Source organism: Vipera berus (assembly GCF_964194415.1).
Source record: "Vipera berus genome assembly, chromosome: 7".
Lineage (NCBI taxonomy): Eukaryota > Metazoa > Chordata > Lepidosauria > Squamata > Viperidae > Vipera > Vipera berus.
The window spans coordinates 19,076,912-19,092,506 of NC_138209.1; the positions used below are offsets into that span (position 1 = coordinate 19,076,912).

At 38.5% G+C, this 15,595-nt stretch overlaps 1 protein-coding gene across 1 annotated transcript in view; it reads right to left on the bottom strand.

Moving 5' to 3' along the window:
- Positions 1-15,595, bottom strand: part of STPG2 (sperm tail PG-rich repeat containing 2) — a gene marked incomplete at both ends in the record, with an annotated part of 219,181 nt that overhangs the window by 87,088 nt on the left and 116,498 nt on the right. The window lies entirely within an intron of this gene.

Here is a 15,595-nt window from a genome sequence, read left to right on the forward strand (position 1 = left end):
TCAACCAAGGTCAGAAAAGTTTATAGGTTAGGAAGAGGCAAATAAATTATTTTCTGGGCAACATCACAGTTGCAGATATCCATGAACCTGTTTTATTTTCACAGAAGCTGCTTCTGAACATTGTTTTAGTTCAAATACATAGGACTGTATGTAATACCTTGAAACTTGTTGGAGATTAAAAGTGCAGAACAACACTCAAGCTTCAAAATCCAACAGATATTTACTACTCTATCTGCATATTAACCCAAGTGAGTTCCACAAATTTCTCATGAATCCTTTAGAGTAAATGACACAATCATTAAGATGTTTTCTTTAAGCCCAAGTAATTTTGTACAGTTAAACATGAAAAGAAAGTTCCCTTAATCTGTTGGCATGATTGTACCTACAGTACCTCCCTATGACTGGTAATAACTATGCTGTAATGTTTTTGACCTAGGCCTAATCTCCGCACAATGTACTTAAGTAAGTTATAGAGTAGAGATGGCAGGAGTAATGAAAATCCAGTAACCCAATCAAAAGAGGAGTTACAGAGAACTGTATGATGTTACTGAACAACTTGGTTAGTTGTGTTGCAGAAACATAGAAGAATCACCAGCAGGTTACACGTCTCTTCCTGCTGCTACTGCTATACAGAAATGAGGCTTTAGAAGACACCTACAACAGCAGACTGCAGTAGACTATTTCTTACAGACAATGCAAGAGTTTCACAGCATTCATTCACAGCTTCTGGAGGCAGGTTGTTCCACTGGTTAATTGTTCTAACTGTCAGGAAGTTTCTCCTTAGTTCTAGGTTGCTTCTGTCGATTAGTTTCCATCCATTGCTTCTTGTCCTGCCTTCGGGCACTTTGGAGAATAGCTTGACTCCCTCTTCTTTGTGGCAGTCCTTGAGATATTGGAACACTGCTATCATGTCACCCCTAGTCCTTCTCTTCCTTAAACTAGACATACCCATTTCCAGCAGCCGTTTTCCCTAATCATCTTTGTTGCTCTTCTCTGTACTCTTTCCAGAGTCTCAACATCTTTTTTACATTGTGGTGACCAAAACTGGATGCAGTATTCCAAGTGTGGCCTTACCAAGGCATTGTAAAGTGGTATTAATACTTCACGTGATCTTGATTCTATCCCTCTGTTAATGCAGCCTAGCACTGTTTACAGAAATGCAACTTTTGCTGAAGGGTGTAATAATAGAATTTTGAAAGCCTCCAGAGTTTTTCACTACTCTTGTCATACCATACCAAATAGAATCAAGACAGAATTATTTTGAGACAGGATATTGTTCATTTTTTGTTGTATGCCTTTTACTTTCCCATTAGGTTGCCATTCTTCCCTAAACAATTCATCAATTTTCTACACATCATAATGATTATTGCCTGCCCCTTTATGTTTAATCCAAAGCCTGGAAAAATACATTTAGTGGTTCCTGAGCATCCTTTACTGTACATAAACTGGGTCAAAATGTGACATGGAATTTACATTAATTGAGGAGATGACAAAAGCAGTAAAGTAACTCTGACTTCATATTGTAAATATTATTCTTTATAACAAATTATAATTATAACAAATATAATGTTAAATATAAACAAATAATTATATTGTTATGATCCTTAATAAAAATCTGCTTTAGCATATTTAAAATTTTAAAAAATTATTTGGAGATCATACTGGGGGGGGGGTTCAGTTATTATATGCTGCCACTTATGTGATATAGTTCAAAGACTTGCATTAGCACATTCTGCAGCATCTGGTGAGTACCAAATTATACAAAAGCTATCGTCTATTAATTTGCCAAAATGCCACATTCTAATTACAGGTCAATAAATAAAACTTTTTTTCTTACTGTAGCAAGCACCCAAGAAATACCTGCCTTTCTCATGATTGGTACATAATGGGAAAATCAAGAGAAGGTGATTCTTATAATTATATATATTTCTGGCCCTATGCAGGTTCAATCTCTATGAAATGTCAACCACTGCTACAGGGCAAACAAACACAGAACATGAACAATGGGTAATTTAAAGTGGATATCTTTGCTGTAAAACCTCACTGAGTACCTTTTTACTACAGTCAAGGAGAACTGAAAAATGATTCTTTGCAAAATGAAGCGTTTGTGATAATTCAAAACTTGCTAACAATTCTAAAAACATCCATCTGAAGCCTCTCAGTGCTTCTATCAGGCCTTGCAATATGATGCCAAAATGCTGCTTTTGTCTTTCTAATATCCTTTGCCTCCTCTGAAGACTTTCTGCCTTTTGCACTGTGTTTTCAATTCACTTTTATATCATGCACTTTCAATTACGATGGAGAACTATGCAAACCAACTAGTTCTAAGGCTTCCTTCCCATAATCTCCAACATAAAGAATGCAAAAATATCCTTTCCAAGAAATTACCAGTGGCTCTGTATAAATCCCAAAGCAAAAATATTAATCTCAGAATAATTAGTTAATATATAATGGTCTATCTCCATTAAAGTAAATTATATTTCCATATTTCAATTTACATAAGGACTTGAACATTCAAACCGTTCCCATTTGACTTCAGATTGTATAGATACATATGAGTCCTTTATATCAGCTCTACATATGTAGATGACCTGGATAATTTTCCTACACTGGATTTACAAAAGAGGCTTATTAAAATACTGGAGAATCTTATGAAAAGGGACAAAGAAAAAATAAAAAGAAATCAACTTCTAAAACATTACTTGAATGGACGATTGTTAGAAATTAAGGAAGGAATGTAAAGTTGATTTATTTGATCAAAGTTAAAATAGATACGTTATTATCTATGGTAGCTGTTAATGGACAAGGACTGAATTAACAATGCTTTATGGATTTGTAGATAAGAGTTGGAATACGTGAAGAAGGGATCATTTGTTGTATTTTAGAGAAGGTGATAAGTTATTAAAATTGTTTATACTTGTGATGAAGGTGAGAAGTCACCTCTTTATGTTTTTTTTTCTTGATTAATGATTTTTGTTCTTTCTTATTTCTCTATTTTTTCTTTTCAGTATCATCTACTCTTTCTTTTCACTCTTCTTTTTTTAGTTTGTATTAGTTTTACTGTTGCAATTATAACCTTTATATAAAATTACTGTAAAAATAGAACTCAGTCTCCCAGTTTCCAGCCTATGTGCCTTAACCAGTACACCAAACTGACTCTCACTTAATGTATTAATCTGTTCTATTTATTGTAATTTATTTTGATCTGCCAATCTCTAATGGTTTTATTGATTTTATCTTATTTTGTTGTAAGCCACTCCGGTTTTATTTCAATTCACTGGCATATAAACTAATTTGAAAAATTGCAGCCACATCTTTGGGATTCCTTCTCTAATTCATATAATGTCTGCATTTCATTCTGGTTGCACTACACTGAACATGGGCATAAATTTATCAATTTCTCACGTGATGGCGCAGTTAACTGATAGATGTGCCCTCCCCAATAATTCATACAGCAGATGAAAATATTTTTTAGAAAAGGTGCTTTGGTCATTTTTAATGTTACATAGCAAATTACGAGACATATCACTTGAATAAAACTTGGTGTGCCTCAATCACACCTAATTTTATGCTTTGTCAAATTGTTGTTTTGGGGAAACTAAGGACATCAGTTGGCAGAACTCCGGGAATCCTGTGCAGGCCCCAATTTACCCCCATGATAGTTAATGTTACACTTCCTCTATAGAGAGAGGAAAAAATAACTATCAAAGTGATTCATTACTATTTACATTTTGTTTGTAAATATATACATACCAATTCACATTGAATGATAATGCATTGTAGAATATAGTATATACACTTCATATTATATACATAGATCTGTAATTCCTGAAACAAGGCAATTGTAAAAACAAACAAACAAACACATTGGGGGGAAAAAGAGAATTTGATTCTTGGCCTTCCAAAAGAACATTCTAATTATTCAGATTTCTTTTCACTTCAGAAAGTTCAAAATACCAGATGAATTTTTGGCCATTCTCTTTTCTGTTTTGTAGGGTATAAATGCTGAAATCTTGGTAAGTACCGTAAGTAAGCAAAATTAATATTTATTGATAACTTTTAATTGTTAAACAAAGGTTTTGCTCAAATCTCACTATAATATATAGAACCTTGTATCACATATCATCTGATAGTGTGTGTAGGTTGTCTCTGTGATATGTCCCAAACGTATAGTTAGCTGTAATTTATTTTTTTTAATATTGCAACCATCAAATATGAATGTCAAAAAAGCATTAAGAAAATATTCCAATTTGCTTTAGGTAATTGTTACACTTTTTTCCATACTGAAGTCTTGAAAATCAATAAAGTATGTCTATCCCAAAGGATGAAGTATGTTTGTATGTTTTCTTGTGCCATTAATTTAGAAGGCAAATTTAACAAAGAGAGTTTGTTTTCTAGAACCGTACTCTATAAATGTTGGATAAGGAAAACATTTAGGTTAATAGGACTCAATGGAGTATTCACAACAATCTGGGCAAAGAAGATATGATTAAACCTGCTGAGTTTTCAAGAAAGCAGTGCTTTCCACAAAGCACTTCCGAAATCACGTTTTACTCTAAGTCACTCTAGGTTAAGTCCATAAAAGAAACACTTGGAGACCTTTAATGGAGGGTAGAACACCGGCCTTGTGCAAGTGATATTTTGTAGGTATTCTCCAGACAGCTCTTATGCTAAATATGAATAATGGTGGGGGTGAGAAAAGTGATTATGCATCATTAAAGATGAAGGGAAGAAATTTAATGGTTGCTATAACATTCTCTCCAAACGTATGCAAATCCCTTTCCTCCATATGAAAAGAAAAATTAAGGCACAAGGCTAAACCTCATATGGAACTTGCACAAGGCCATATGGCATGAATTGTACTGGATATGGCCTGTTAAATATGTAATTTCTACTCAACATGTATGTCGGCTTATTTCTGTAATCACAGATTACACTGGGTAATAATTACACTGTTCTAGTACTGATATGCTAATATTGTATAGGCTAATAGATACGGTTGTTAATTGAAACATGTCTGGATGTGCACAAAAGGTTTGTATTAAAACGTGCATGAAGTCTATGATCTATATAAATTAATTAAATTGATAACACTCTGCAATCCTATAATACTGAGAGTAATTACTTTTATTGCAGTGTAAAAACTAATCTGCAGTTCACATGTGTCACATGTGTCAAGAATATTGAACATATATTGAATATTTACTGGACAACTATTAATTTTATTGATTTGTGGCCTATTGCCACAAAGTAGGTGCAAAAACCTTTGCATACTGTTTTCTTTAGGAATCAAGAGAATTGATATGAAACAGCAGAGAACTACCTCTTCTGTAACAAGATAACTAGGGTTATTATTTGATGAGTAATTTAATGATAAAGCAAATACAGATGTTCTCCTGGGAATTAATGCAAGGCTATGTAAGCAAGTTACCAGGATCTAAAATTCTTCAGAAAAAAATGCCAATTTTAGTTCTATCATTTTCTTTTTCTTTTTAGTTTTTTTTTTTAAAAAAACAGCTTAGTAGGTCATCATTCTAGCTTCTGCAGGTGACAATTTTCCAAGGCCTGGGGGCAAAGAGTTAATACAGAACTATTTCCCAGACTGCACTGGTGCTGTAATCACCTCAGCAGATACAGTTGACCACACTCCTCCTGCCATTTGGGTTTCCAGGGCCTCTTCACCATTGCCATGAACCTTTTTGTCTACACCAACTCATACCAAAACATCTAATTTCTTCTTACTAGTCCTTATTTATTTATTTTATTTTTTTATTTATTTTTATTCCATTTATATCCCGCCCTTCTCCGAAGACTCAGGGCGGCTTACAAGCTTAGCAGTAGCCTTCATTCTATGTATATGCCTGCTTATTAGGGCTTTCATACACCCCCAAGCGGCATTATTACAAAGTCAGCTTAATTGCCCCCAACAATCTGAGTCCTCATTTTACCTACCTCGGAAGGATGGAAGGCTGAGTCAACCTTGAGCCTGGTGGGACTCGAACCTGCACTAATTGCAGGCAGCTGGTGTTACTTAAGGAGGCATTAGCCCACTGCTCCACCAAGGCTCTTTACATTTATAAATTGGGATAAGGTTAGCTTAAACTAGTAAGGAGTAAGAAGTAAACTCAAGGAGAGAAGCAACCTAGAACTAAAGAGAAATTTCCTGACAGTTAGAACAATTAATCAGTGGAACAACTTGCCTCCAGAAATTGTGGGTGGTCCAACAGTAGAGGCTTTTAAGAAAAGACTGGACAACCATATGTCTGAAATGGTATAGGGTTTCCTGCCTGAGCATGGGCTTGGACTAGAAGACCTCAAAAGTGCCTTCCAACTCGGTTATTCTGTTAGTACTAAAACTCTCATGACTGTCTGATTACAATTTCAATCACAGGACCATGAGGATACTACAGTGGTCATAAGTGTGAAAACAAAGTTAGAATGTGTAAGAAAAGAACCATGGCTCCTAATATATCCCTAAAAAATATCCCTAAAAAAGCCACATCAACAAACACATCTGAGATAAACAGAAAAGCACCCCAGACTGCAGCACCCAAAAAAGGAAGGCGAGTGTTGTTAACAGGAGATACTATCCTCAAAGGAACAGAATCATCCATCTACAGACCGGACATACAATCCAGGGAGGTATGTTCTCTCCCTGGAGCAAAAATCAAAGATGTGGCTAACCAAAATAATTAGACCGAAAGAATACTACCCTTCCTCCTCCTCCACATTGGGACAAATGATACAACAAACAACCTGGGTACAATAGTGAGAGATTGCAAACAAGTAGGCAATAAAGTTAAGAAGCTAGGAGCACAAGTAGTGTTCTCATCAGTACTCCCAATGAAAGGCCAACACTCATTGAGGGGAAAAAGAATTTTAGAAATAAACCATTGGCTAAAGGGTTGGTGTCACCAAGAAAACTTTGGTTTCCTGGATCATGGACTGCATTTCCTATGCGAAGGACTCTTGGCAAGGGATGGGCTGCACCTCAGGAAAACAGGCAAAATGTACTTGGAAAAAGACTGACCCAACTCATCAGGAGGGCTTTAAACTAAAACTGAGGGGGAAGGATGACCAATCTCTAGAATCTCTAGAACCCAAAACCAATCACAATCTCTAGAACCCAAAACCAATCACAAATCCCAAGAAAACAAATCAAACAATGAGGTAGGTAGTGATGAGAAAAAAGAAAAACTCAACAATCAGGAGATGCAGGAAACACACTCATGGACAGGCATAAAAATCTTAGATTCTTATATACAAATGCTGAAAGCTTAGGGAACAAACAGGGAGAACTAGAAGCAATAGTGCATGAGGGAAGGTATAACATAGATGGCATAACAGAAACCTGGTGGGTTGAAACCCATGAATGGAATGGACTGATGGATGGTTACAAATTGTTCAAAAGAAACAGGTCTACAAAAAGAGGAGGGGGAGTTGCACCATATGTAAGAGAACACTACATATCTACAGATATGCACATGATCAAAGATAAATTAGTTCCAGAATGTTTATGGGTCAATATACAAGAGAAAAGAAGTGACATTGTCATAGGTGTATATTACAGGCCACCCAACCAATCAGAAGAAATAGATGACCTCTTTGCCAACCAGTTAACAAACGTATGTAGAAAGAAGGATATATAATGCATTGATAGAAATTGATTCAGAAACGGAACTTGTCAAAGATTGTATGATAAAGTGGGCTCAGAACTTTCAGGAGGTTATAACAATGGATACTTGGGAAAAGATTTGGGTTAGAAATGTAAAGTTTACACAGGCCCAAAATTTAAGAGAGAATTTTTATAAAATGTTTTATAGGTGGCACTTAGACCCTAAAAAACTAGCAAGTATGTATCCGAACTGCCAGCCTAAATGTTGGAGGTATGGTTGTGAGGATGCAACGTATTTTCACATATGGTGGACTTGTAAAAAAGTCAAAGCTTTTTGGATTAAAATTTGGTGGAACGTGCAAAAGATATTTAAGAAAAAGATAAGGTTTTCCCCACAGTTGTTTTTGTTGGGTATTATTACAGATTTTACTGTTATAGATATTAAATTGATGTTGAATGTAATTACGGCAGCAAGACTTTTAGTAGCGCAATATTGGAAGAAGGAGGAACTGCCTACTATAGAAGAGTGGACTTTGAAAGTTTCTAACTTGGTGAAAATGGCAAAGATTTCAGCATATTTGAAAGAACAATCTCAACAGAGATATATTGTGGAATGGAGAAGATGGATCGAATATATTCAGAATAAATATGGGACTAAAAAGTTTCATTTAGAACTTCCGGTGGCTGCGCGGCGCCGGAGACAGCCTTCCCGGGCTGCCCGCGGCTCAGCTGAGTAATTTTCACCCGAAACAGCGCCGATCAGCTGTTCGGGTGAATTTGAAGCCCTCTCCTCGGGAGAAGAGGAGGGGGTGAGGCCCCAGGTAGGGGTCGAGTTCTCCGGGGCCGCCTGGGCTTGCAGCTTGGGCGGCTGAAGGATTGAACTCCCCCGTAGCCTGGGTTGCTCCCAGCTGGTCAGCGTCTCTGCTCCGGATTTCTTGGAGCAGAGCCAGGCGTTTGCGACCACCCCTGCCTGAAGGAAGGACTATGGAATAAAAAGAGCAGGCAGAGCGGTACAAGAGGAAAAGGTGAAGAGGATTATTATATGTTACTCTCGAGCTTGATGGACTTTTTAAACTTAAAGTGAAAGTGCGTCACAAGTGAAAGTAAAAGATGGCGGCTAAACCTCCCTCAAAAACTCTTCGGAGTGTTGGAACTTCTCCGGTGCAACAGACATCGTTGCAAGCCTTGCTTCCTCCTGCTGCATTGACAACGAAAGATTTAGAAGATGCCCTTGAAAAGCATGCCCAGGTAATTCTAGTAACATTGAGTGATAAACTGGCGAAAATGGAGGAGAGAATAGATGAGAGGATGGAAGAGAAATTTAGTGCGATGAGGGTAGACATTCTGTCTACAGTGGAGAGTGTGGCTGAATGTGTACAAGGCCTGGAAGAAAAAGTGGAAGATTTGACTCAAAAAAATGCTGTACTAGAAGTTAAGGTATTGGAGAATGAAGATAGAACGGACAGAGAGTTAAGCCTTGTTCAGTTTTACCAGATGCAGTATGCTATTAGAATTAGGGGCTTAAAAGAAAATATTAAAGAAGATTTAAAGCAGTTGATCTCGGAAGCCCTGGAAGCAGTATTGGGTCAGCCAGCATCTGAAATAAAGGCATGTATGGATAAAGTTTTTCGTGTAAACTCATGGATTGCCAGACAGAGGAAGCTACCCAGAGATGTGGTGGTTTATTTTACAAAAAGAGAAATTAGAGATGAAGTTATCCAAGCTGTCTATGATACTAAAGTAGTGGTTGCTGACCAAGAAGTTTTGGTTTTAAAGGAAATCCCTCCAAAGATCTTAAGGAGAAGAAAGGACTTTGCATTTCTGGTGCAGGAACTTAAGCAACGTGACATAAGGTTCAGATGGGAGATTCCAGTAGGGCTGGTGGTAATGCATGAAGGTAAAAGATACCGTCTGGTTACTGTGGCACAGGCGCGTGAATTCTACAATAATGTTTTAAAAGCAACTCCACTATCACTTCTGGAAGCAGTAAAGGGATCTGGAGAAGGGAAACCTCAAGAGGCTGAAGATGGACAGACAGAGGAGAATGGTGCAGGAGTGGATCCAACTATAACTTCGTTGGCTGACGCTGGAGAGCAGAGGGTGACGCGTGCTGCTTTAAAGAGAGCAAAACAAGTAAAAGAACAAGACCAGCAGAAGTTTGTGGAATCTTCAAAGCATACTTACAGCGAGGCAGTGGGAGGAGCGCGGCCTAAAGACGGCAAGGCCATTGGCGTGGTGCTCCAAAAGCTTCGGGGCGATAAGAATGGCGACTAAATTTTTGACTTGGAATGTTAATGGATTGAACTCGCCTCAGAAGAGAAAGAAAGTTTTCTTATATTTAAAACAATTTAAGACTGATGTTATATGTTTGCAAGAAACGCATATTAGGGCTATGGACCAAAAGCTTTTATTGAACTCAAGACTGGGTACGCACTTTGTTGCCTCAGCAATGAATAAGAAAAATGGAGTGGTTGTTTATATTAAAAGTGCCATAACAGCGGACTTAATTGAAGCAGACAAGCATGGAAGATACGTACTGATAGACTTGTTGCTAGAAGGCAAAAAAACGCTTTTAGTTGGACTGTATGCCCCTAATCAACAACAACAACAGGTGGACTTTTTTAGTTTACTTCATACAAAGCTTACCCAGTTGGATTACAAATCGTTTATTTTTATGGGGGATTGGAATGGTGTAGTGGACGTACAGATGGATAAGGCTGGCTTTTTTAAGCGTATTCCGTGTCATGCCAGATTGCCAAAGTCTTTTTTTGAAATGAAGGATGATTTGGAATTGCGAGATATCTGGCGTGACATACACCCACATGAAAAGGATTATACTTTTTTCTCTGATAGACATCAATCTTTTTCTAGGATTGACTTCATTTTGCTGAATAATGATTTTTTTTCTAGGATTAAAAAGGTGAAGATTTGTGCAAGAGCTATTTCTGACCATAGCCCAGTATGGTTAGAGATTAATAAGGATAATAGAGATAGGCGTTCATGGCGCGTAAATGAGAATTTGTTTAGAAACCAGAAAAACGTTGAAGAGTGTAAACAGCGAATGAAGGATTTTTTTGAATTTAACATGAATAAGGATACCTCTATGGATATGGTCTGGGATGCTAGCAAGGCCTATATGAGAGGAGTCTTGATATATATGAACAATAAATATAGACGTACTTTGGAAGCTAGAAGGAAAGAATTGGAGAATGAAATTAAGGAAAAAGAGAACGCTTTGATTCTGAATCCATTGGATGTGAAGACTAAGGAGGCTATTAAGCTATTAAGAGGACAATTTGATAAATTAATGGCTGATCAAGTGGCAACCAATTTGAGGTTTGCCAGGCATAATACTTTTTGCAATGCTAATAAGCCAGGTAGATGGCTAGCTTATAGACTAAGGAAAAAGCAGAGGGCTTCTAACATAGACAAAATTGAACACAAGGGAAAAATGGTGTTTCAACAGGATTTTATTAAGAAAGCTTTTGTGGATTTTTATTCTAAATTATATGCTAAGGAAAAGACTAATGAAAAAGACATTGATGAATATTTGGAGAATGCTAGCATCCCGGTGCTTACACAAGTACAAAAAGAGGAGATTAATCAGCTGATTACAGAAGAAGAAATACTTACAGTAATTAAGGAATTGAAGGTAGATAAAGCGCCAGGTACAGATGGTTTGACGGCGGCCTACTACAAAAATTTACAATTAGAGATGGTTAAACCGTTAAAGGAACTGTTCCAGACAATCCAGCGAGGGGGAAAGGTGCCTCCATCTTGGAGAACTGCCTTTATCTCTTTGATTCCGAAGGAAGACCAAGATGCTACTCAAGTAAAAAACTATAGACCGATATCACTATTAAATACAGACTATAAGATATTTGCTAAGGTGTTGGCTAATAGATTGATGAGGGTTCTGCAACGGGTGATTCATGGGGATCAAACTGGGTTTATTAGTGGTAGGCAAATGAAAAATAACGTGAGGCATATAGTAGATGTGTTGGAATTTTTGGAAAGGAACAACCAGATCCCTGCGGCGCTAATTTTTTTAGACGCGGAAAAAGCTTTTGATCAATTGAATTGGCAATTTTTGATGAAAGTTTTAGATAAAATGAATTTTGGGGATAAATTTTTGCAACCAATCAGGGCATTATATCAAAAACAAACAGCCCGAATAATAGTTAACAATAGTCTGACAGAAGTATGTAATATTGAGAAGGGCACAAGGCAAGGGTGTCCGTTATCGCCCTTGTTATTTGTGTTAACATTGGAGATATTATTGGTAAAAATACGAAATTCGGAAAGAATTAAGGGTATACAGATTAGAGATCAGGATTATAGATTGAGAGCGTTCGCAGACGATCTGGTTGTCACAGTGACCCAGCCGGAGAACTCTGTTGTGGACCTGATGGAGATAATAATGCAATATGGGAAGGTTTCTGGATTTAAAGTTAATGTACAGAAAACTAAAATTTTGGCTAAAAACATGACAGCATCGCAAAAGGCCCTTTTAGAAGGGCTAACTGGATTTGAGTTTGTCAAAAGGGTTAAATATTTGGGGGTGTTTTTGTCGCCCTGTAATACAAAATTATATAAAAATAACTATGAAAAATTATGGGGGAAAATCCAAAAAGAAATGGAGAGTTGGGAAAAATTGCAATTGTCTTTGTTGGGGCGAATAGCAGCAGTAAAAATGAATGTCCTGCCTAAATTTTTATTTTTATTTCAAATGATACCGGTTCTTAAGAAAGATTCCAATTTGGAGGAATGGCAGAGAGGTATCAATAAATTTGTTTGGGCAGGGAAAAGGCCACGAGTTAAACTTAAGATTATGCAGGATACTCGTGAAAGAGGTGGTCTTAAAATGCCCAATCTTAAATTATATTATGAAGCTGCTGCGTTAGTAGGAATAAGTGATTGGATTAATTTGACACAAGAGAGATTATTAAATCTTGAGGGGCACGACTTGTTGTTTGGCTGGCATGCATATTTGTTGTACCCTGTATTCAGCTCTGGGAAGTCAGGGAGGGGAGGGGAGGGTTGGGGGAAGGGGGGGATTTTTAAAAATGTACTGTAAAACTTTCCAATTAAAAAAAAACAAATGTATGTAGGAAGCATACCTCAGTACAAATAGGAGACTTCAACTATCTAGATATCAACTGGGAGACAAACTCTGCAGTGAGCGGGAAATCAAACAGATTCCTAACCAACCTAGCTGACATCTTTGTCACCCAAAAGGTGGAGGAGGGAACTAGACATAAAGCTATATTAGACTTAATCCTTACAAATAGAGAAGAAGTGATAGAGGTAATTGAAATTGCTGGAACCTTGGGTGAAAGTGACCACATCATACTGGAATTTAATATAATGCAAACACTAGCAATAGAAAACAACCCAATCAGTGTCTTAAACTTCAAAAGAGCTGGCTTTAACAAACTCAGAGAGAACCTAGGAAAGATCCCATGGATGAAAATCCTAAAGGGGAAAACAACCCAAGAAGTGTGGGAAACCCTGAAAAATGTGATCATAAAAGCCCATACCAGCACAATACCACAATACCACTGAGAAAGAAAAACAAGAATTTCAAGAAGAAACCAGCATGGCTGCACAAAAAAAAGAAAAAAAAGATCTCTCTGACAAATTGAAAGACAAAAAGGACAAATACAAAAAATGGAAAGAGGGGCACGTAACTAAGGCTGATTATCAAGTGACAGCCAGAATACAGTATGTAAAGATGAAGTCAGGAAAGCAAAGGCTCAGAACGAACAAAGACTTCCAACAGAAATCAAGGTTTCTTCCAACATATTAACAAAAGAAAAAAGTCAAGGAAACTGCAGGCCCACTAAAGAGAGAAGGTGGCAAGGAAATAACAGGCCACAGGGAGAAAGCAGAGCTGCTTAACTCATACTTTGCATCAGTCTTCACACAAAAAGAATCTATAGCCCAAGTGTTGTGATTCAGGGTCAGCCTGTGGGTCCGGCAGCCGGGTCGGATGACTCGGATGACTCAGACGAGGGGAAGGAGGAGGGTGTTGAAGACGAACGTGCTGATGATGGCTTGGAGGCTTCGCAGAGCCCCCAGCCAGGCCCCTCTTCTCAGCTGCGCGAGCCCGACAGTGCGGATGATGATGACCCACAGCTGGCCCTGTTCAAGGACGCCCGACGCAGGAGGCAGTCAAGCAGGAGCAAGCAGAGAAAGGCTGTGGGACTCCTCGGAAGGAGGCACAGGGAGGCCACGCCCTGAACTCTAATAAAGGGAGTGTTTGGGGAAGGGCTGGTTGCTGAAAGCAACCGCTCCGTTTGAGGATCAAAGTTCCGGTATCTTGTTTCTTGTTCTGTTGTTTGTTTGTGTATTAAACTTGGCAGACGTTTTTCAGCCTCAGACGCTTTCCAGCCTCTGCCGTTTGTACAGGGGTTGCCTTTCTGCAAGGCCGGTAGCAGGCTGGTACAGAACACCAACATACCAAAAAAACCACTCAAAAGACATACTAGAAACAAAAAATAAGCAAGAAAATGTAAGAGAACACCTATCCGACCTTGATGAATATAAATCATCAAGACATTTATGTGGTTATGTGGCCAGCATGACTAAATGCCAAGGTGCAAGGGATGCGCTTATCTTCCCTCCAAAGTGATATCTATTTATCTACTTTCATTTGCATGCTTTCCAATTGCTAGGTGGACAGGAGCTAGAGCAAGTAACGGGAGCTCACCCCATTGTGCGGTGTTTGGATCTCGAACCCAGGCTGTTTAGTCAATGGAGATACCCAATTCAAGAAATTATCACAGCTCAGTACAGTTATAAAAGAATACTAAAGAAAGGTATATTCATACATATGAGGGTTTTCCTATATGGCAGACATACAATGCACAATGCTTAAAAAAATGTGAAAAGGAAATGTAATGCTTTCTGAATAGCACTTACAAATGTCAGAAAACTTTACTAATGTTTCAAGGTATTATGACTGCAATTATAACCTCTTATAATCTATTATGAATTTTGTTCACTGACTTCACACTCCTCAGAAGGCAGAAATAAAAGTATTATAAAAAATGACAATAAAGTATCATTACTTATAATTAATGGAGTCTGTTATTCAAAGGCTACCACATGATATAAATGAATATGCTTGGGGAAAAATTAGAATAGGCAAAAAGGAATCATGAGGAGGAAAGAATCATTTAATATGTTTTAGAGAACTAGAATATGTTGAATAGTAGATAAAAGATAAAGGATTTTAAAGTGGAATGAAAATTAAGAATGAAGTTACAGAGCCAAAAGAGTTCTACCCTAGGCAAACAGCTTAATCATCATCATCATCATCATCATCATCATCATCATCATCATCATCATCATCATCATCCAAATGGATAGGCCAGACATGTCAAACACAAGGCCCGCGGGCCGGATGCGGTCCGACATGTGGTTCCATCCGGCCCGGGGACCTGTTCTGAAAAGACCGAAGGAGTGGCCCACTGCCCAGGCTGACCGGGCGCTGATCTACAACCTGATTGCATCCATCAAAGCCAGAACGCACTCAGCGTTAAATACACAGGGCAGCCCCGCCCCACCCCCTGCGTGCGTGCGCAAGCAGAGTCCAGTGTCCCTGCTGGCTGTCTTGTCACACATGCTGACTTCTCCCAGGACGCCGGCGCTGGCCGTCTGCTGTGCGCACACTCGGGGGGCGGGGCAGAGGTGGCAAGGCAGCTCCTTGCTGATTCCAGTGGATCTTAGGCGGAGTGCGTTCTGGCTTTGATGGACGCAACCAGGTTGTAGATCAGCACCAACCCCCACCCCCACCAGCACTTCCAGCCTTGCAGCCATGAGGCTTTCCTTTCACTGGGACAGACACACACACCCCCACGCGGGATAGCAAGACCGGCAGCAACATGGCAGTGCTGGCAATCTCTCCCCCTCCCATCACCCCTTCCTGTGCGTGGAGGAAGGAAAGAGATGAGAAGGAAGGAAGGAAGTGTAGCG